This window comes from Pongo abelii, chromosome 7 (genome assembly GCF_028885655.2).
Source record: "Pongo abelii isolate AG06213 chromosome 7, NHGRI_mPonAbe1-v2.0_pri, whole genome shotgun sequence".
NCBI lineage: Eukaryota > Metazoa > Chordata > Mammalia > Primates > Hominidae > Pongo > Pongo abelii.
The window spans coordinates 100,003,756-100,028,014 of record NC_071992.2 but is presented as its reverse complement, the minus strand read 5'-3'; the positions used below and the strand labels follow the sequence as shown (position 1 = coordinate 100,028,014).

General features: G+C 36.8%; 1 protein-coding gene and 1 pseudogene across 5 annotated transcripts in view; both read right to left on the bottom strand.

The window, feature by feature from the left end:
* Positions 1–24,259, bottom strand: part of RALYL (RALY RNA binding protein like) — a 717,288-nt gene that overhangs the window by 234,436 nt on the left and 458,593 nt on the right. The window lies entirely within an intron of this gene.
* On the bottom strand, positions 7,274–12,612 carry LOC100939184 (26S proteasome regulatory subunit 7-like; annotated as a pseudogene).

Here is a 24,259-nt window from a genome sequence, read left to right as displayed (position 1 = left end):
ATCCCTTCTATTCTAATTTTCCAAAGTTTTTTTAAAAATCATGATTGGATATTGAATTTGGTCAAATATATCTACTGACGTATAATTTTTTCTCATTTATTGTGAAATATTTTGGTATATTTTTAAATGTTTTACCATATCTGCATTCCTAGAATAAACCCAATGTGATCATGATATTTTATACTTTCTATGAATCACTGCATTTGATTTGCTAATATTTTGCTCTTGTTTAGGATTTTTGTGTCTATGCACATGAGAAAGTTGGACTATATTTTCTCACTCCAGTTATTTTAGTATCACTTCTTTTGCATGTGCTTTCTATCTACCTGGAATATCCCTTTCCTGCCTTTCCTCCAGGGGACTCACTCTCTTCTATTGCTTTCCTAGCACCCCAGGAATCCATCTGATATAGGCCTCACCACTTCTATACAAGATATGAGGGGAGGGGGGAGGAAGAAAGCCCAGCATGTGTGGTTTAGAAGGTGCTCATTTGCTCTTTCTTGAATTAAATGGGGCTGTGCTTAGCTCCTTAGGAATATAATCAGATAACGATTTGGAAGTCTTACTCTTTGTTTTTGAATCTTTCTCAATTCACTGTCATTTCAACTACTTAATGATGAAAATAAACTATGATTAAAGTGCACAGATTTTCTTCTAGCAAAAACATTTAGAGAACTGAAATATAATCTGTACTTGCAAATAGCCAGAGATGGCCAGAATGCCCCAGATTCTATCTCAAGAGTGATCTGTGGACAAAGACAACCTCCTTGTAAACCAGAACGCCATATTTTATATATGACAGAAACCAAAGTCCCTTTGGCTTTCCTTCAGGAGAGTTCATCACAAGCCCATTTATCATTTCCAGATCCCATATAAAGTTATCCTGACAAACAATACAAAATGTTTGTAGTCTAATAAAACTAAAGAAAGTAATTTTAACTTTTAGGTTTAATAAATGCCAGACATGTAGAAATTCTCCAAACAGTGGTTTGACTTGCCTGGAAAATGTTATTACTATAAAATGCTTGGAGATGCTAGATTTCTTTTTCTTTTAACCTCAAAAATCAGTCTTACAAAGATAAAAAAAATTAGCAATTCCATCATTTGAAAGTAGTTATGTCATTTTCCACCTATACAGTTACATTTCTATAACTTTGCTTCAGTCATAAATTTATTTTAAAATGTGAATTAATGGATGATATCACCAATATCTCCAAAATCTGGGTCCTCATAATCCAGCTTTAGAATTTATCATCCACTTTCTGCCAATTTTCTGATTTAAAATATTTAATATTTGGCTATAAGACTTAAAGATGGCTTTCTATTTGTATGTTATATGAATGTGAGAGACAGTCAATTTTATTAAAAACAATAGTTTTTTTACATTAGAAATTTATTTTTAAATATTTTTTGTTTTTAAATTTTCTAGCTTTATTGAAGTATAATTAACAGATAAAAATTGTATATATTTACAATTTATAATTGTATATGTTTTGATATACATACAAATTAAGAAATGATTACTATAATGAAGCCACTTAACACGTCCATCACCATTTTTGTGTGATGAGACCATTTAAGGTCTACTCTCTCAACACTAGGTATAGCCACCATTCTGTAGGTTAGGTCTCCCAAACTTATTCATCCTGCAAAACTGCAACTTTATACGTCCATCACCATTTTTGTGTGATGAGACCATTTAAGGTCTACTCTCTCAGCACTAGGTATAGCCACCATTCTGTAGGTTAGGTCTCCCAAACTTATTCATCCTGCAAAACTGCAACTTTATACTCTTTGACCAATATCTTCTCATTTCTCCCATTCCTCAGCCCCTGCCAACTACCATCCTATTATCTGCTTTTATGGGTTTGATTTTTTTAGATTTCACATGTAAATGAGATCATGTAGTATTTGTCTTTCTGTGCCTCGCTTATTTAATTTAGCATCATGTCCTCTAAATACATCTATGTGGTTATAAAAGACAAGATTTCCTCCATTTTTTAAGGCTCAATAATATTCCACTGTATTTATATGTGCCACATTTTCTTTATCCATTCATGCGCTGATGGAAACTTAGGTTGATTTCATATCTTGGATATTGTGAATAATGCTACAATGAACATAGGAGTGCTGATATTTCCACATACTGATTTCATTTCCTTTCAATATACAACAAGTAGTGTAATTGCTGGATGATATAGCAGTTCCAGATTAAATTTTTCGAGGAACCTCAATACTGTTCCATCAGGGCTGTACCAATTTATATTCACATCAACTGTAAAAGGGCTTTTTTTTCCACACTTGATGACACTTGCTATCTTTTGTCTTTTTGAAAATAGTCATTCCAATGTGTATGAGTCAGTCTAATAGTGTATGAGTTAATATGTTATTGTGGTTTGGATTTGCATTTTCCTGATAGTTAGTGATGCTGAAAATTTTTTTCATATACCTGTCAGCCCTTTGTATGTCTTCTCTTGAGAAATTTTTTTGACATCCCTTTAACCATTTCTTAATCACATTATTTGTTGTTCACTGCTGAGTTTCTTACATATTTTAGATATTAACCCATTTTGAGATGTATTGTTTGCAAATATTTTCTCCCATTTCATAGGTTGCCTCTTCACTCCATGATTGTTTCCCTTGCTGTGAAGAAGCTTCTTAGTTTGATGGAATCCTATTTTTCTACTTTTACTCTTGTTGCCTGTGCTTTTGGGGTTATAGTAAAAAAACATTGCCCAGATTAATGTAAAAAAAGCTTTTTCCCTATGTTTTTTCTACTAGTTTTACAGTTTCAGGTCTTACGTTTAAATCTTTAATCAATTTTGAGTTGATTTTTGTATATAGGGTAAAACAAGAACCAAGTTTTTTCCTTCTGCTGCATTAAGATGTCCAGTTTTCCCAGCAACACTTATTGAAGTGATTATCCTTTCCCCATTGTGTGTTCTTGGGACTCTTTAATTGACCACATATGTGTGGTTGTATGTCTGGGTTCTCTCTTTTGTTCCTTCAATCTATATATCTGTTTTTATGCCAGCATCAGGCTGTTTCGATTACTATAACATTGTGGTATATTTTGAAATCATCTTATTGGATGCATATTTGCCTTTATTCGTATCTTGTTATTTTGTCACCTAACATTCCAGATTATGGAATTCCAAGGCCTCTTCCAGATAAATTCTATACTGATGAATATTACATATTATTTAACGCAGAAAGGCAAGTCTTATCCAGAATTGTTTCGTATTACAAATATGCGTTCTGAAGTTAAAGAAAAAAAAAACTATGAGGAGTGAGAAGTAGCTTAGTTCATCAATGGCCATTGGGGGAGGAATTAAATAAATGAAATACTTTGAGTGTCCATTTGTCCATTTAAATTATTTTTCTTTTATTTATCCCCAAAAAGAGTAGAATTAACTGATTATGAATATATTATCTTTCTCATATTATTTCTGTCTGTAAAGTGCCCAAAAAATGAACTGAGCAAAAAGGTGTATGGGATCATGAGAAATAAAAATAAGAATCAAAGGATTTACCTAACAGAGCTTGCATTATAAGTCATTACATTAACTATCTTAGTAATTTCAATGACACAACTGTCTTCAAGATGTAGTGAGAGAGTGAATGAATACCCCAAACAAAAAAAATTACAGAATTTTTGCAGAAAATAAAAGAAGTTTCTGGAAAACTTCTGTAGAGTACTTCATAGAACCCTAAAAATTTCACTGTACTACAAGTAGTTTGAATAGGTTCAGTGATTTCGCCAATTATGCAACACATTTTTTTAATTATTACAATTTTTCGTGTTTCAAGTAACTGAGCTAATCAAGATACTTGTCTATATAGAGCAGTAAGTTACTGTAAAACTTAGATTTCAGTGTCCTCAAAGGATCAGAAACTATAATAAATTTGATCATCCATGTGGAATAAGGCCTGCATCTATCAGGAAATCAATTAACCTAATCAGTTGAGTGAAATAATAATGTTGTTTTCACTCAGATATTTTTTCCCATTCGATGTGCTTCTATCAAGGGTGTTCTGAGTACAGATATACAATACTCAACAAGAGGAAACATTGGAAATTATAAGACATGAAATGAAATGAAATAGACTCATAGACCCTAAGATCATTTTATGCATATGGTAGGCATTTAATAAGTGATTGTTAATTGATTTAATGAATCCATGTAATATAAGAATACATTTTGTATTTTGTTAATTTGAAATAGAATAGGTTAAATTAAACCTCAAGGAACAATATTTCTTTGGCTGAATTAAAAATTCTAATTAACATTAATTTAAATCATCAAGTTTGTCATATATCAGAACACAAAAAATGAAAACATGATTACCCCTGGATTAGAATTCATGAAGTTGCCATTTTTGTCATTTCAAAGTATGTGAAAGACATTTTCTAACATGGAAAGACTATTTGTAATATTTAATATGAAGGCAAAGTTAATTCAGTTAGAGTGAAAGTATTTGAAATTTTTACCCTGTTGCCATGTTATTAGGTGGGTTACACAAAAATAAAGGCACATATATAAAATGAAGGTTTTAGATATCAAATGAAGTCAAATTATTTTTCCCATCATTGGGGGGAATAAGAAATAAAGAATCAAATGTTGGAAAAGGAAGTGATTACAACATTTATGATGATGAAAATGTGTTTGAAAAAACTTTTAAAAACATTATGACGTAATGGTTGGGTATGGTGGTTCACGCCTATAATCCCAGCACTTTGGGAGGCCGAGATGGGAGGATCATTTGAGGTCAGGAGTTTGAGACCAGCCTGGCCAACATGGTGAAACCCAGTCTCTACTAAAAATACAAAAATTAGCCGGGCATGGTGGCGTGCACCTGTAATCCCAACCACTCAGGAGGCTGAGGCAGGAGAATTGCTTGAACCCGGGAGGTAGAGGTTGCAGTGAACTGAGATTGCACCATTGCACTCCAGGTTGGGCAACAGAGCTGGACCCAGTCTCAAAACAAACAAACAAACAAACAATATGATGTATTAGTATAGCAAAATAACATGCTGGCAGTTTGCCAAACATGATGTTCTCTTTCACACTTGGTCCCCTCTATGCATATTGTTTCCTTGGCCTGCTTCCTTTTCCTCTTTTCTGCTGATATATAGCTTTTCATGTTAGAAGGCTCAGTTTACTTCACCACTTTTGTGATACTTTTTCCAACTGTTCAAGGCACAATTATTGTCAGTTTTGCTATAATGCTTGTTTTGAAAAAGTAAATTTGTTCTAAAGGAATTGATATAAAGAAAAAAATTAAGGTTGCTTATGCATGATTTCCTCCATGAGAAACATGAGGGGAATGCATAAAACTGCACCAGCTGTGTCCAAGCTAAGTGGAGATACACAAAATGTACCCTAATCCACACATACCACAAACATGCACCAGCTCTCTCCATTTACTTGGTCTTTTATAAGCCACACCTATCTGCACCTAACACAACCTTTCCTCTGATTTCAGCTCACCGTCCTCCTACTTCCTAATAATTCACAAGCTGCAGCCCTTTTAATACTCACTTCCAAAAGCAAACCAGATTTTATGGTAAAAATACCCACATTATTGTATCATTTACGTGTTTTTTAACTATTCACACACACACAAACATTGTCATTTTCATTAGATTCTTATTTTTAAAAATATGGCAGTGACAAAATTTTTGAATGTTGAACTCCAAGCTCATTTTATCATTAGCCCTGTGTTTTTTAAATTGTATAATTCTACATGGTGTGATAATTATTCAGGAACACGTATGTCATATTTATAACAGAACTGACTATACTACCATTAGTAACTTCTGTGATTCAGTAGTTGCATATTGCATATTGAGTTGCATTTATTTGTATACTTACCTATTTTCTCCACTAGAATGTGCAAATGTCCTAAATTGGGAGAGAATCAGGTAATAGAAAGGAGCTGAATAGTGCTGAGGAGGGTGGTGGAATGAGGGCTGGTAGTGGAGACGATGGTGGGGGTTGGGTAAAGAGCAGGAAGGGAACTAGGATGAAGACTAGTGCAGTAGCCTCACCTGGTGGCACAGAGTTGATGGGTTACAATGGGTAGAGAAAAAAGTAGACTGTATCTTCTCTCTGAGCTACGATCAATCAGTCAATCAACTGATCACTCAAACCCACTGATTTCACCTCACAACTGCTCTTCTGTTTCTTTCCTTCTCCCCTGTTATGGATTCGATATTTGTGTCTCAATACATTCCCATGTCAAAACCCTAGCCTCCAATGTGATTGTATTTGGAAATGGGGCCTTTGGGAGGTAATGAGAGTTAGATGAGGTCATGAGGGTAGAATCCTCATAATAGGATTAGTGCCCTCATAAGGAAAGACACCAGAGAGCTTGCTGTCTCTTTGCTCCCACAAAGAAGTCATGTGAGCACACAGCAAGATGGCGACTGTCTACCAGCTGACAGGAGGCCTCAGGTAAAACTTGCTTTGCCAGCCCCTTGATGATTGACTTCTCTACCTCCTAAACTGTGCAAAAAATAAATTGCTGTTGCTTAAACTTCCCAATCTATGACAATTTGACAGGGAAGCCTGAACTAATACATCCTCATAAATATAAACTGTACCCTGGCATGTATGTAAGGTATGCATATATGCCATGTATAGCCTTTCAAAGTCTTGATTGACTTCTCTCACCTATAGAAAAAAGTTTGGGTATCTTAAAATGTCATGCCAATTCTTGCATGATTTTAACTCTGCATACCTTTCCAGACTCAGGTCTTCTCAGTTCTGACTTTTCAAATACTAACTTCTTTGTAGTTTTCTCATCAATGCTTTTGTCCACACAAATTCATTGCTTAGGATGTCATTTCTCTTCATCTTCAAATGCAGTCTTCTAATTTCTTTAATGTGGAGCTCAATCATAAACTTTTCCAGAAATTTTTACCTCAGGCTAGTCTGTGCTTTCATAATTCCCATTGAGTCTCCTTATCATTGCCTTGGGCATATCTGTTTATATTTGATTATATGCTCCTTGAAGGCAGTGATCATCTTCCTTATCCTAATTCATAGTGGGTACTCAATAAATATTTATCAAATAAACATAAATGGCCAGCACAGTAACTTGGCAGAAGTATCACGTATTCAGTAAATGACAATTGCTATTATTATTATTATCTTATCATGTTGAAGCCTTTGTTGTGAAGTAGTTATTAACAACTCCATAAAAGGTTAGGATTCCAATGAAAAGATGTGTTTTCATTTGAAAGCCTTCAGGGCTCAGTTGTGTCATGTTAGCAGTGAGTAGTGCTGAATTTGGCGTAATAGTTAATGATCTTATTTACATCTTCCAAGCAATCCTCAGTAGCATTTTTTTACCATGCTCTGATAAAAAACATACCAGCTTCGGCCGGGCATGGCTCAACGCCTGTAATCCCACCACTTTGGGAAGCTGAGGTGGGCAGATCACCTGAGGGATCGAGAGTTCCTGATCAGGAGTTCGAGATCAGTCTGGCTAATATAGTGAAACTCCATCTCTACTTAATATACGGAATTAGCTAGGCGTGGTGGCACATGCCTGTATTCCCAGCAACTCAGGAGGCTGTGGCAGGAGAATCGCTTGAACCCAGGAGGGGGTTCCCAAAACCAAAACCAAAACCAAAACCAAAACAACAAAACAAAAAAACCCAGCTTCTACACAAAAGCTTCTAATCTCAGCCCCAGTGCTGTTTAGATGTAGTTGTGCTAACCATGCAAATCTGGTATCTTTCAACATCCAATGAACAAGTATGAATCTTATATGCACCCAATACAGGAGCGTCCAGATTCATAAAGCAAGTCCTTAGAGACCTACAAAGAGACTTAGACTCCCACACAATAATAATGAGAGACTTTAACACCCCACTGTCAACATTAGACAGATCAATGAGACATAAGGTTAACAAGGATATCCAGGAATTGAACTCAGCTCTGCACCAAGAAGACCAAATAGACATCTACAGAACCCTCCACCCCAAATCAACAGAATATACATTCTTTTCAGCACCACACCACACCTATTCTAAAACTGACCACCTAGTTGGAAGTAAAGAACTCCTCAGCAAATGTAAAAGAACAGAAATTATAACAAACTGTCTCTCAGACCACAGTGCAATCAAACTAGAACTCAGGATTAAGAAACTCACTCAAAACCGCTCAACTACATGGAAACTGAACAACCTGCTCCTGAATGACTACTGGGTACATAACAAAATGAAGGCAGAAATAAAGATGTTCTTTGAAACCAATAAGAACAGAGACACAACATACCGGAATCTCTGGGATACATTCAAAGCAGTATGTAGAGGGAAATTTATAGCACTAAAAGCCCACAAGAGAAAGCAGGAAAGATCTAAAATTGACACCCTAACATCACAATTAAAAGAACTAGAGAAACAAGAGCAAACATATTCAAAAGCTAGCAGAAGGCAAGAAATAACTAAGATCAGAGCAGAACTGAAGGAAATAGAGACAACAAAACCCATCAAAAAAATCAATGAATCCAGGAGCTGGTTTTTTGAAAAGATCAACAAAATTGATAGACCACTAGCAAGACTAATAAAGAAGAAAAGAGAGAAGAATCAAATAGATGCAATAAAAAATGATAAAGGGGATATCACCACCGATCCCATAGAAATACAAACTACCATCAGAGAATACTATAATCACCTCTACGCAAACAAACTAGAAAATCTAGAAGAAATGGATAAATTCCTCAACACATACACTCTCCGAAGACTAAACCAGGAAGAAATTGAATCTCTGAATAGATCAATAACAGGCTCTGAAATTGAAGCAGTAATTAATAGCTTACCAACCAAAAAAAGTCCAGGACCAGATGGATTCACACCCGAATTCTACCAGAGGTACAAGGAGGAGCTGGTACCATTCCTTCTGAAACTATTCCAATCAATAGAAAAAGAAGGAATCCTCTCTAACTCATTTTATGAGGCCAGCATCATCCTGATACCAAAGCCTGGCAGAGACACAACAAAAAAAGAGAATTTTAGACCAATATCCCTGATGAACATTGATGCAAAAATCCTCAATACAATAATGGCAAACCAAATCCAGCAGCACATCAAAAAGCTTATCCACCATGATCAAGTGGGCTTCATCCCTGGAATGCAAGGCTGGTTCAACATACACAAATCAATAAACGTAATCCAGCATATAAACAGAACCAACGACAAAAGCCACATGATCATCTCAATAGATGCAGAAAAGGCCTTTGACAAAATTCAACAATGCTTCATGCTAAAAACTCTCAATAAATGAGGTATTGATGGGATGTATCTCAAAATAATAAGAGCTATCTATGACAAACCCACAGCCAATATCATACTGAATGGGCAAAAACTGGAAGCATTCCCTTTGAAAACTGGCACAAGACAGGGATGCCCTTTCTCACCACTCCTATTCAACATAGTGTTGGAAGTTCTGGCCAGGGCAATCAGGCAGGAGAAGGAAATAAAGTGTATTCAATTAGGAAAAGAGGAAGTCAAATTGTCCCTGTTTGCAGATGACATGATTGTATATCCAGAAAATCCCATCGTCTCAGCCCAAAATCTCCTTAAGCTGATAAGCAACTTCAGCAAAGTCTCAGGATACAAAATCAATGTACAAAAATCACAAGCAATCTTATACACCAACAACAGACAAACAGAGAGCCAAATCATGAGTGAACTCCCATTCACAATTGCTTCAAAGAGAATAAAATACCTAGGAATCCAACTTAGAAGGGATGTGAAGGACCTCTTCAAGGAGAACTACAAACCACTGCTCAATGAAATAAAAGAGGATACAAACAAAGGGAAGAACATTCCATGCTCATGGATAGGAAGAATCAATATCATGAAAATGGCCATATGGCCCAAGGTAATTTATATATTCAATGTCATCCCCATCAAGCTACCAATGACTTTGTTCACAGAATTGGAAAAACTACTTTAAAGTTCATATGGAACCAAAAAAGTGCCCACATTGCCAAGTCAATCCTAAGCCAAAAGAACAAAGCTGGAGGCATCACGCTACCTGACTTCAAACTATACTACAAGGCTACAGTAACCAAAACAGCATGGTACTGGTACCAAAACAGAGATATAGGTCAATGGAACAGAACAGAGCCCTCAGAAATAACGCCGCATATGTACAACTATCTGATCTTTGACAAACCTGACAAAAACAAGCAATGGGGAAAGGATTCCCTATTTAATAAATGGTGCTGAGAAAACTGGCTAGCCATATGTAGAAAGCTGAAACTGGATCCCTTCCTTACACCTTATACAAAAATTAATTCAGGATGGATTAAAGACATAAATGTTAGACCTAAAACCATAAAAACCCTAGAAGAAAACCTAGGCAATACCATTCAGGACATAGGAATGGGCAAGGACTTCATGTCTAAAACACCAAAAGCAATGGCAACAGAAGCCAAAATAGACAAATGGGATCTAATTAAACTAAAGAGCTTCTGCACAGTAAAAGAAACTACCATCAGAGTGAACAGGCAACCTACAGAATGGGAGAAAATTTTTACAATCTACTCATCTGACAAAGGGCTAATATCCAGAATCTACAATGAACTCAAACAAATTTACAAGAAAAAAACAAAAAAACCCATCAAAAAGTGGGCAAAGGATATGAACAGATACTTCTCAAAAGAAGACATTTATGAAGCCAAAAGACACATGAAAAAATGTTCATTATCACTGGCCATCAGAGAAATGCAAATCAAAACCACAATGAGATACCATCTCACACCAGTTAGAATGGCAATCATTAAAAAATCAGGAAACAACAGGTGCTGGAGAGGATGTGGAGAAATAGGAACACTTTTACACTGTTGGTGGGACTGTAAACTAGATCAACCATTGTGGAAGTCAGTGTGGCGATTCCTCAGGGATCTAGTACTAGAAATACCATTTGACCCAGCCATCCCATTACTGGGTATATACCTAAAAGATTATAAATCATGCTGATATAAAGACACATGCACCCGTATGTTTATTGTGGCACTATTCACAATAGCAAAGACTTGGAACCAACTCAAATGTCCAACAACGATAGACTGGATTAAGAAAATATGGCACAGATACACCATGGAATACTATGCAGCCATAAAAAATGATGAGTTCATGTCCTTTGTAGGGACATGGATGAAGCTGGAAACCTTCATTCTCAGCAAACTATCGCAAGGACAAGAAACCAAACACCGCATGTTCTCACTCATAGGTGGGAATTGAACAATGAGAACACATGGACACAGGAAGGGGAACATCACACACTGGGGCCTGTTGTGGGGTGGGGGGAGTGGGGAGGGATAGCATTAGGAGATATACCTAATGTTAAATGATGAGTTAATGGGTGCAGCACACCAACATGGCACATGTATATACACGTAACAAATCTGCACGTTGTACCCTAAAACTTAAAGTATAATTAAAAAAATAAATAAATAAATAAAGATGTGAGTCTGACCCTCTAGATCAGGTAAACTAAATTCAGTCTTTCTATCCAATTTCCCTTGCTTCATCAGTGCTGAATCCAAAGTATCAGGTCTGTTAGTGGCCATCAGCACTTAATATTGCCTTGAGGGTCAAAGCCATCCAACTGATGAATTAGTTCCCACATTTTTCTCTGTACTTCATTGTCACCTCCAGCACCAACACCGAACTGAGCTCTTCCAATAGCATCAGTTTCATCAAAAAGATAAGGCAGGAGTTTCTTGTTCTGGCCACCGGGAAGAGCTCATGAACCATTCCAGCCCCTTTGCAGATATATTTCTGTAAAAGTTCATATCCAATAACTCGATGAAGCAAGCATCAGCCCTATTTAGCAACCACCTAAGCACAGAGTGTCTTGCCTGCACCTAGTGGACCGAAGAGCACACTCTTGGGAGGCTCCATGCCAAGGTTAACAAATCTCTCTGGATGAAGTAGTGGGGTTTCAGCTACTTAACAATGTCTCAATCTGTTCCCTACAGCCAACAACATCACTGTATATGACATCAGGTTTTTACTCCACCAGCATCATGGTAATTGTTGGATTAATCTTAGAAAGCATGGGAATATGAATTTAATACTTACATTCTTCTACATCAAATTTCATCCCTGCCTCAATGTCAGTAGATCACTGAGGTCCGCCATAAACTTAGCAATCTGCTCCACATTGACAATGTATTTTGCGTTCTCAGAATCAGCATTTACTATCTTTCTACACCTTGCAACCTGTAAACGTTGTTCACCCTGGAGTATTTGCTTATTTGCAGCCAAATCCCAGAGTGCTGGTGGTGGCCAGGCTAGTGTCAGACTCTTTAATACTACTTAGATAATTAATTTTCTTAAGAAGTTGTTGAATGTCATTCTCAACCTGCTTAATCTGCCTAGAATAAGTGCTCTGACCACGATTTTTCAGCAAGGCAGTATCTTCTTTATTCAGAGCTCAAAAGTGTTTGTCATCCTTCTCATCCTTTTTGATTTTCCACTGATCAGCACTGAGGTAATCCAGCATTTTAAGAGATGCCAGTGCTTCAGCTCCTTAGTGATTACACCACCTTACTATTATTTCTTTTATGCACTGTTGCTAGTGAACTTTTAGCTTTCTGCAGGAAATGTGAAAGTAATAAAGAGACTCAAGAAAGAACTCCATGTTGAAATAGGTTTGTACAATTTTTCTGACCTTTTGCAGCCTCCTTTTAAATTCTTTGTCATATGCTTGTTTGCATTAAAAATGCTACACTTGTCTGGGCATAGTGACTGACGCCTGTAATCCTAGCACTTTGGGAGGCCGAGGCAGGTGGATCATTTTAGGTCAGGAGTTTGAAACCAGCCTAGCCAACATGGTGAAACCTTGTGTCTACTAAAAATACGAAAAAATTATCCGGGTGTGGTGGTGCATACCTAAAATCTCAGCTACTCGGGAGGCTGAGGCAGGAGAATCACTTGAACCCGGGGTGTGGAGGTTGCAGTGAGCTGAGATCTCACCACTGAACTCCAGCTTGGGTGACAAAGTGAGACTCCATCACAAAAAAAAAAAAAACTATACTTGCAGGGCAGAGGAGGTCATTTTTATAGGAAGTAATTCATAAAACTGACAATTTAGCTGTAGTAATCAAGAGTTGTCCATTCCCATATAGACAATGTTAGGAAAAAAAAGGGTGAAAAGCAAAGTGTTTTTATATAACTTATGGTATCAGTGGAATTTGAAATTTAGAACTAATGATTTTTTTTTATTTGGTTGGTAATTTAAGAGAAAAGTAATATCACTTGACTTCACTCTGAAGCACACATCCAGAAAAATCTATAGCTCTAGCACACCAGAGAAGTTCAACCTCCTATAAATGAAGAAATAGAAAGTGGTTTTATTTTCCACTTACGCTGTACATAAGTTTATTTCTTGAAAAACGCTATCTGAGGTGAGTAAAGGGAAAGTAGCCTAGGCTAATAATTCAGACTAGAAGTACATGCATTGAAGGTACATTGAAAATGTCATAAAAAAGTCATTTCACGTGGGAGCTGGGTTAGCCATAGCTTTAAGAAGTTTTCTTTAAAAACAGCTTTACCTGAGAAAGCAGCTGAAATAATTGCATCTTTCATTTTCTTTTATTGCACAAAATATCAATAAATACTGCTGGTTTTAAGCATTTTCTATTCAGAAGCAATCTTTATTCTTTTCTATTTCCAGTTTTATCACAAGTTTAAATTGTTAGATAGAATATGTTATAGGTACACTTTTCTGATTCAAAAAATCTCTAAAAAACACATTTTGTTGAGATCATTAAGAAATAGGCAAATTATTTATTCTTGATATTATATCATTTCTTAGTAGGTAATCTATTCCTATTCCCATTTATACTTTCTTTTATTTCCTTTTAAGGTTATAAGTAGTACAATGACCAGGTTTAACTGTTTATATAACCTCCAATCTATACTTACTGCTATATGAAAATACCTGAACCATGTTATTCAAAATACATTTTACAAACATAATAATTTTAACTTTTTATTAGTCTATTTAATAAAAGACTAATCAAGATCAAATTTTATTTTATCTGGGACATTGACAAGTAGAGAAAAACAAGTTTAGCTTTGAAGGCTTAATAGATATAGCTCTGCCTTGATAAAATCTTTTGGCTTCTTCATTCCTTTAATTCTTCATTTCTTCCTTTAAAGTACAAGAGTGCATTACGGGCAGGGTGGCTCACACCTGTAATCCCAGCACTTTGGGAGGCCCAAGAGGGTGGATCATGAGGTCAGGAGTTCGAGACCAGCCTGGCCAATATGGTGAAACCCTGTCCGTACTAAAAATACAAAAATTAGCCAGGTGTGGTGGCATGCGCCTGTAGTCCCAGCTACTTGGGAGGCTGAGCAGAAGAATCGCTTGAACCCAGGAGGCAGAGGTTGCAGTGAGCTGAGATCAGGCCACTGCATTCCAGCCTGGGTGACAGAGTGAGACTCTGTCTCAAAAAAAAAAATCTTTTAATATGTAATCAAGCCCAAGCAATAAAAAATATTTTGAAAGCATTATAACTTTTGCATTCATTTCTATGTTTCCCCATAACTCCAAGCACAGAAGGGCCTTAATAATCATTTAGTTGAGGCTTAATGATGGCATAACCAGCTATCATATAGCTTCTTGAAATCCAGAAGGCTGTTTTAGGATTGGGTGGGGATCTTAAATGGTCATTTGCTATTAAGCACAATCACACTAAAATTCTGGAGACAGATTCAGTTATCTCATGGACTCACTGTGAAATCAGTTTGCTCACATAACTAAATGCTAACTGGGACATGGGATTTGGGAGCACAGTGGGAATGTTAGGACATGGTTTTGACTGCAACGTTCTCATAAATTATCTATAGGAAAAAAGGGGTTATGCCTACAATCAAGCTTTGTATATTTGCATGCAAGCCGCAAACTAAGACCTGTTTCTGCCGTATGGACATCTGCAAAATCTCAGGGACTATTTGGAGAAAGGAATAAGCTGCATGTCTGATATAGTCATAGTACAAGCAACCCAAATTTGCTATCCATATCTCTACATTGGTGATTCCTGGTTTTTGCAATTGCAATTACTTGGATCAGAAAAAATCCAAAGAGAAAATATTCTTTCAAGTAAGGACGTTTATAAAATATTATTGCTTATCATTTCATTTATTTATTTATTTTCCCATTTTTTCCAGCCTTATTGAGGTATACTTGACAAATAACAGTTGGATATATTCAAGATATACAGTGTAATGCTTTGCTATACACATGCGTTGTGAAATGATTGCCACATTACACTAATTAACACATCAATTGCCTCACAGTTCTCTTTTTAGTTAAGATTCACCAACTCATGTGCTCTTTTTGTTGGTGACCAATAATATTTTTCCTCCTTTTTATTTGTACAAATCTATAGAGTACACGTGCAATTTTGTTACATGCATAGATTGTATAGGGGTAAAGTCAGGGCTTTTAGAGCACCCATCACCTGAATAATACACATGGTGGAGAAGACGATCTAACGTCTATGAACTATGGTGAAAAGCCAAGGAGAATATCTACAGAAAAGGGGGAACTCAAAAAGACAAACTTTTTGTATGTGACCAAACACATAAAACAGTGAGGAATTCCACAGAGAAACAAAGTTGGCCTTTCAGAGAAAAAGAGATGTTTGAATTTGATAATATTTGTATGAGCATGAAAATCATCAAATACTGGTTACCGAAGTCAAAAATCAACTCCTAAAATTTCATTTTATAATTCAGTTTTGAAAATATTCCTCAAGTATAAACTAATTTTTATCTTTTTGAAGTAAATTTTAAACTAATATTTGGGGAATTAGGTCTATTCCATTCAGTTCTCCTATCTCCTATTTAAGGAGCCATTTGTAAGCCTCTATTAAGTCAAATTTCTTAAAAACATCCATAGAAAAGTAACAGAATTGGTGGACTGGTTATACCTTAATACATACTTTTGAAAAAAGAGATTCTTCAAATAATCTCAAAACCACCCAAGTCATCCAAAGTTACATTGTAATTTAAGGAATAAAAACATTTAATAAGCATATTTTAAAAGTTTAATGAAAAATTCAAGTTTATATTCAACTTAAATATTTATTTGCTAAGCCTGCAGAACAAAAATGTATTTCTCAAACAGCATAGAATTGGAAATACGATAAATCTTATTTGTGATGGGTTTTATGGTTTAAAAACCTTCAATTTAACAAGTTACAAACATAATTACATTTTTAAGAACTCAGAGCTACTTAACAGTAGATAGCAGTAAATTTTAGGTCTTCCTTTTTTTTTTTTTTACATCTGCACTATTGGCATATATCTTCTTATAATAGAATTTTAAATAAACATAAGTAAGAATAAATCCAAGAAACAACTTTAACTCAAACTGTGCTTACTTTGTATACAATTTGGTTTCAAAAATTTCAGAAGAAATGTACCTTCTTCTAAATGTTCTGTAATCTTGGATTTCATGCGTAATAACCTAGTAAGCAAGTAATGACTACACTAAGAGCTAAACAGGAAATTTTATCAAATTTTATTGAGTATTCTCCATATGCTAAAAATATGCTAAGAATAAAAGACAAATGGTCCTGTCCACCTGGATTATACAGCCTTGATGAGATAATGATAAAAAGAATTACCTTTGAAGTACTTTTAAAGTACTGTGTAATCATCCAGAGTGTACAACTTGGCCTTTGGAAGGAGTAGGAAGAGCCAGAGATAACTACAAAAGAATGCTGTGTTTAGAGTAATGTTGAAAGATGGGGCAGTCACAGCCAATATCATACTAAATGGACAAAAGCTGGAAGCATTCCCCTTGAAAACTAGCACCAGACAAGGATGCCCTCTCTCACCACTTCTATTCAATATAGTATTGGAAGTTCTGGCCAGGGCAATCAGGCAAGAGAAAGAAATAAAGGCATTCAAATCAAAGAGAGGAAGTTAAACTATCCCTGTTTGCAGAAGACATGGTCCTACATCTAGAAAACCCCATCATCTCAGCCCAAAAGCTTCTTAAGCTAATAAGCAACTTCAGCAAAGTCTCAGGATACAAAATCAATGTGAAAAGATTACTAGCATTCTTATACACCAATAACAGTCAAGCCAAGAGCCAAATAAGGAACAAACTCCCATTCACAATTGTCACAAAAAGGATAAAATACTTAGGAATACAGCTGATTAGGAAGGTGAAAGATCTCTACAAGGTGAACTACAAACCACTGCTCAAAAAAATCAGAGATCACACAAATTTAAAAAAAATCCATATTCATGGATAGGAAGTATCAATATCATGAAAATAGCCATACTGCCCAAAGCAATTTGTAGATTCAATGCTGTTCACATTAAACTACCATTGCCATTCTTCACAGAATTAGAAAAAACTATTTTAAAATCCATATGAAACTAAAAGGGAACCCAAATTGTCAAGTCAACCCTAAACAAAAGAAACAAAACTGGAGGCGTTGCACTACCCAACTTCAAACTATACTACAGGGCTAGACTAACCAAGGCAGCATGGTACTGGAAGAACAGACACATAGACCAATGGAACAGAATAGAGAACCCAGAAATAAGACTGTACACTTACAATTATCTGATCTTTGACAAACCTTACAAAAGCCAGCAATGGGGAAAGGATTCCCTATTTAATAAATAAATTGTGCTGGGATAACAGGCTAGCCATATGCAGAAGATTGAAACTGGATCCCTTCCTTACATCATATACAAAAATCAACTCAAGATGGATTTTAAATGTAAAATGTAAATGTAAAACCCAAACCTCTAAAAATCCTGGAAGACAACCTAGGCAATAGCATTTAAGATATAGGTACGAGCAAAAATTTCATGACAAAGACACTCAAAGCAATTGCAACAAAAGCAAAAATTGAAAAAATGAGATTTAATTAAACTGAAGAGCTTCAGCACAGCAAAAGAAACTACCAACAGAGTAAACAGACAACCTAAAGAATGGGAGAAAATTTCTGCAGTTTACCCATCTGACAAAGGTCTAATATTCAGCATTTACGAGGAACCTAAATCCCAATGAGATACCATCTAACACAAGTCAGAATAACTACTATTAAAAAGTCAAAAAATAGCAAATGCTGGCAAGGTTTTGGAGAAAAAGGAACACTTATACACTGTTGGTAAGAGTGTAAATTAGTTCAGCCTTTGTGGAAGACAGTGTAGATTCTCTGCAGATTTTACTAGTGCAATTACATGAACACATTTACAGAAACTGGAACTTTTTGGTTGATATGGTTTGGTTGTGTCCTCACCCAAATCTCCTCTTGAACTGTAGCTCCCACAATCCCCACATGTCATGGGAGCGACCTGGTGGGAGGTAACTGCATCATAGGGGCATGTTTTCCTGTGCTGTTCTCATGATAGTAAGTCTCACGAGATCTGAAGGTTTTATAAACGGCACTTCCCCTGTACAAGTTCTCTTGCCTGCCACCATGTAAGATGTGCCCTTGCTCCTCCTTTGCCTTCTGCCATGATTGTAAGACCTCCCTAGTCATGTGGAACTGTGAGTCCATTAAATCTCTTTTTCTTTATAAATTACCCAGTCTTGGGTATTTCTTCATAGCAATACGAAAATGGACTAATACAGTCAATTAGTACTAAGTAGTGGGGTGCTGCTGTAAAGATACCCAAAAATGTTGAAGTTACTTTGGAACTGGGTAACAGGCAGAGGTTGGAACAGTTGGAGGACTCAGAAGAAGACAGGAAAATGTGGAAAAGTTTGGAACTTCCTAGAGAATTGTTGAATGTCTTTGACCAAAATGCTGATAATGATATGGACAATAAAGTCCAGGCTGAGGTGGCCTCTGATGGAGATGAGGAACTTGTTGGGAAATGGAGTAAAAGTGACTCCTGTTACACTTTAGCAATGAGACTGGCAGCATTTGACCCTGCCCTAGAGATCTGTGAAACTTTGAACTTGAGAGAGATGATTTAGGGTATTTGGTGGAAGTAATTTCTAAACAGAAAAGTATTAGAGATTTGACTTGGGTGCTCTTTAAAGCATTCAGTTTTATTCATTCACAAAGATATGGTTTGGAACGTTTAAAATGTTTGGAATGTTTAAAAGGGAAGCAGAGCATAACAGTTTGGAAAATTTGCAGCCTGACAATGCAATAGAAAAGAAAAACCCATCTTCTGAGGAGAAAATCAAGCTGGCTGCAGAAATTTGCATAAGTAATGAGGAGTAAACGTTAACTGCCAAGACAATGGGGAAAATGTCTCCAGGGCATGTCAAAGACCTTCCCAGCAGCCCCTCCCATCACAGGCCCAGAGGCTTGGAAGGAAAAAATGGTTTCATGGGCTGGGCCCAGGCCCCCACTGCTGTGTGTAGCCTAGGTACTTGGTGCCCTGTGTCCCAACTGCTCCAGCCTTGACTAAACTGTGCCAAGGTACAGTTCAGGTCAGGGCTTCAGAGGGTGGAAGCCCCAAGCTGTGGCAGCTTCCATGTGGTGTTGAGCCTGTGAGTGCACAGAAGTCAGGAATTGAAGTTTGGGAGCCTCTGCCTAGATTTCAGAGGATGTATGGAAACGCATGGATGTTCAGGCAGAAGTTTGCCGCAGGGATGGGGCCCTCATTGAGAAGCTCTGACAGGGCAGTGTGGAAGGGAAATGTGGGGGTAGAGCTCCCTACGCCGACAGTCCCCACTGGGGCACTGCCTAGTGGAGCTGCAAGAAGAGGGCTACCATCCTCCAGAGCCCAGAATGGTAGATCCACCAACAGCTTACACTGTGCACCTGGAAAAGAGACAGACACTCAATGCCAGCCTATTACAGCAGCCAGGAGGGAGGGCTGTATCCCACAAAGCCACGCGGACAGAGCTGGCCAAGACTGTGGGAGCCCACCTCTTGCATCAGCATGATCTGGATGTGAGACATGGTGTCAAAGGATATCATTTTGGAGCTCTAAGATTTGACTGCCCTGCTGGATTTTGGACTTGCATAGGGCCTATAGCCCCTTCGTTTTGGCCAATTTCTCCCATTTGGAACAGGTGTATTTACCCAATGCCTGTACCCCCATTGTATATAGGAAATAACTAACTTGCTTTTGATTTTACAGGCTCTAAACAGAAGGGACTGGCCTTGTCTTAGATTAGATTTTGAACGGTGGGACTTTGAGTTAATGATGAAATGAGTTAAGACTTTGGGGGACTGTTGGGAAGGCATGATTGGTTTTGAAATGTGAGGATATGAGATTTGATAGGGACCAGGGGCAGAATGATATGATTTGGCTCTGTCCTCACCAAAATCTCATCTTGAATTATAGCTCCCATAATCCCCAATGTGTCTTCAGAAGGACCTGGTGGGAGGTAATTGAATCATGGGGGTGGGCTTTCCCTTGCTGTTCTCATGATAGTGATTAACCCTCACAAGATCTGGTGGTTTTATAAAGGGCAGTTCCCCTGCACACACACTCTTGCCTGCTGCCATGTAAAACATACCTTTGCTCCTCCTTCACCTTCCACCATGATTGTGAGGCCTTCCCAGCCATGTGGAAATATGAGTCCATTAAACCTCTTTTTCTTTATAAATTACACAGCCTTGGGTATTTCTTCATAGCCATGTGAAGAAGTACATAATACATTGGTGTAAGACATTGTGAAATTTTTTACATAATTTTTATAATCATCACTTTGTTTGAGGGAGATCAGATGTCTGACATTTCTCTTTCTCAAGGGATATTCAACATAAATTGCTAATTTGTGTACAAGCATTGTGTTCAATATGAGTTGAATGTCCAGCAGAAAGAGTTGTGTAACTCCTCAAGTGGGAAAAGTATAAAAAACAACAAAAGAGCTTTGAAGTCCTTCATCTGTATTTTTAGGGGAAAAAATATTAAAAGTGATCCTAGGCAGAAAGTCCACGACCAGGATCCCATTATCAGTGGGAAATTAGTGCAAGAAGTGGGAGGTTATTATTAGTTTTTTTATTTTTTTCAGCAGGAAATAGTCAGAGAAGATACCTTAAAATGAAGAAAAAAAAAGAGCCCTGCTTCAGAGGAACAAGCTCTCAAGAATTTTGATGTAAAATAAGCAAGAATCAGCACCAATCCCCTTGGGGGGGTTTTGAGACGAAATTAAGAAAGATGAATATAAAGAGAGAGTGAAAAGACTAGGAATTGGTTGAAATGCGCATTTGTAGTTTGCAAACTGCTCTATTTACAAAGAGATGCAAAATACTTGGTGTTTGACAGAAAATAAATTAAGTTAAGCTTATTTTAATAAGTAGATAATTTTTTGAGAATTTTTCATTTACTTAGCTATGGTATGAATCTAGGGCAGGAGTTGGGACACACCTTCTCCATTAGTAATGGAAGTACACCATTGACTTGAGGTCTGGACTATAAAAAGTGAATGGCCATCTTATATGATAGGGTGTTTTGAATCCTTGACATTTGATGTGGACAGACTTGATCAACAGCATGCTCAGCTCCATAATCTTAAGCAAATTAATGCAAGAACAGAAAACCAAATATCACATGCTCTCACTTATAAGTGGGAGTTAAACACTGAGCACACAGGGACATAAAGATGGGAACAACAGACACTGTGAACTAATAGAGTGGGGAGGGAGTGGGGAGGGAGAAGATGTGGGCTGAAAAACTAACTACTGGGGACTATGCTCACTACCTGGATGCAATATACCCATGTAACAAATCTGCATGGGTACCCCCTCTATCTAAAATAAAAGTGGAAATTAAAAAAAATGCTCAGAAGCACATGGGTGTTCCAAAATGGTAATGCCCAAATGGCCCTGCCCAAGCCCAGAGACTATTCATGATCATCTAGTGTCAACATTTAGTGAAAAGGGATGACTGCTGAATTACTTTGGTTTAACATATAGAGTCAAAGTGTACCCAGTGAGATGGACTGTCCAGGGGTGATCTGACAAAACCAACACTAGACTGAAAGTTGTGACTGTGAATCTCAGTTATCTATTACTGTATTACATCATTTCAAAGGGTGGGACTAAGTTTTATTTTTCTATGTGTTTCTTGCAAGACCCATGAACATAACAGGCCTTGATAATCATTGAGTAAATGATTACGAATGAATGAATAAATGGATGGATGGATGGATGGATGGATGGATGGATGGATGGACGTGTTGTTGAACATTTAACCTCAATAGCTTTCCTGCCAATTATCTGACATTTACCAGTAAGTTTCTCAGATTCTTGATTGTCTACTTTTTGATTTCTTTATGTTTTGTGATTTTTAAAAAAATCCTTTAATATCCTTCTCTGTCTTATCTGGTTATTTCTGAGCTCCAACTACCCTACTTTGGTCTCACTCCATTATCATCCAAGCTCTAATAACAGTCATCATAAGCAGAATTATGTTGTCATCTTTAAATCTTTCCTCACATCCACCCACCAGAATGACTGTTCTATTTGTACAGTGTCTCAGTAATATATACCTCTCTATTTAATGCCAACTGTAATTACCCAAGTTTAGATAATAACTATAAGTGACCTTGCTACACCAACAAACTGACTCAAAGTATCTTCTCAGCATAATGTTGGAACTTCCACCCAGGCACTCTATACTCTAACCACCTGGATCTACTACCTTTCCACTTTTAAATCACTGTGTCTTTGTCTTTATTACAACTGTTCTGTTTTAAATAATGCCCCAACTCCCCATCCCCTGTTACATACGTACACACACACCAAAGTTTTATTCCTTTAAGACCTTTACCAAAACTCACTCCATGACTGCTTCTCTTTTTCACTCAGGCAGAATTTATTACTTTCTTGTTTTGGGCTCCAACAATAGCATTCATCACTCTATTGAAATAAGCTGAAGGACAATGTGAAATAAGGTTTTAATCCTGTTTGAATCCCTTAAAGCTAGCATAATGACTATTCAGTAAGCATTTCCTGATTATCATATACCTTGACAGACACAGAACCCTATGAAATGAAGTGGTAATTTATAAAACGATTGCCTGCTATTATCACACACCTTTTCATCATCAAAGGAGGTAAGCCATGGAGAAAGAGCCTGCAAACATATGCCTTGGAGGATTAAAAAGAGTAATGAAAAAGAATTTTAAAAGGCTGTTGTCTATATGGCATGATTTTCCTGCACACCACCATGCACTCCTCAGCCTATGTGGGATGCCCATTTTCTTGCTCATTCTCAGAAAAGCACTGCCATCCTCCCTAGGTTATATAACTCCAGGCAAGTTTTCAGATTGAGTCCCTAAACACCAACTCCCACTAAGTTACTTGTTGGACTGACTGGTTCTCAGTGTAGATCAGGAATGGTATAAGATATGTTGGTTACATTCTATCATACCAGAAACAAGGAAGTTATCAGTGATGACCGGGGTCAAGTCTAAAGTTCTCTGGAGCCAATCTGAAGTGGCTGTCATTGACCAAAGTTGGGATTATTCAGGGAAAAAAAAATGTAATGGACTGAGGAGATTAATTTTTAAAAACATGAGTTCATAATGATAACAGGAAAAATCCTTCAGCAGTCTACTTTAACTGATATTCAAGTACCACCTCATCATTTTGAAAACTGATAGAGAAGCAAGCCTTTATCTTGATTTTCCTATACCCACTGTACTGTAGCTTAACTAAATAGTCAATCAGAGAAAGTCTCTCTTCATAGAAAATTATGGCAAATATATTGAGAAGGAGTAAAAGAAAATAACCACTTAAAGTTCTTGACAAAATACTGGATTTAGGGAATGAAAATAATCGTCCATAAAATCCAAAAAGACACTTAAAACAGGTAGTGTGGGTCTCTTGATGGAAGTACTCAACATTACCGATGAAGTATTCCAGCCCATACTCGAACCTGAATATGAACAAGTCTCTAGATTTAGCTCACAGTTTACAGGAAATACAAGAGGCAAGGAGAAAAAAAAAAGTAAAAATAAACAGAAGGTCAAAATAAGCAAAAAATCCATGGTCAAATTACCTGTTTTCTTCTGCAAATGAATTAAATGGCAAAACAGAAAAGAGAAAAAGGAACTTCTTCCTTTTGTTTTAAAAATCCATGCCCAGTTTTCACACTTTTACTTAACTTAAATTTACCCTCACAATGTTGCACTTATCACTCAGGAATGTAATCACAGATTACTTACTTGTCTTTCCTAATTGATATAGCAGAAACAATGTCTTGTTAATTTTGTATTAGCAACCACCACCAGAGTGCCCAGCACACAGCTCATAATAGGTGCTCATTGAATGTTTGCAG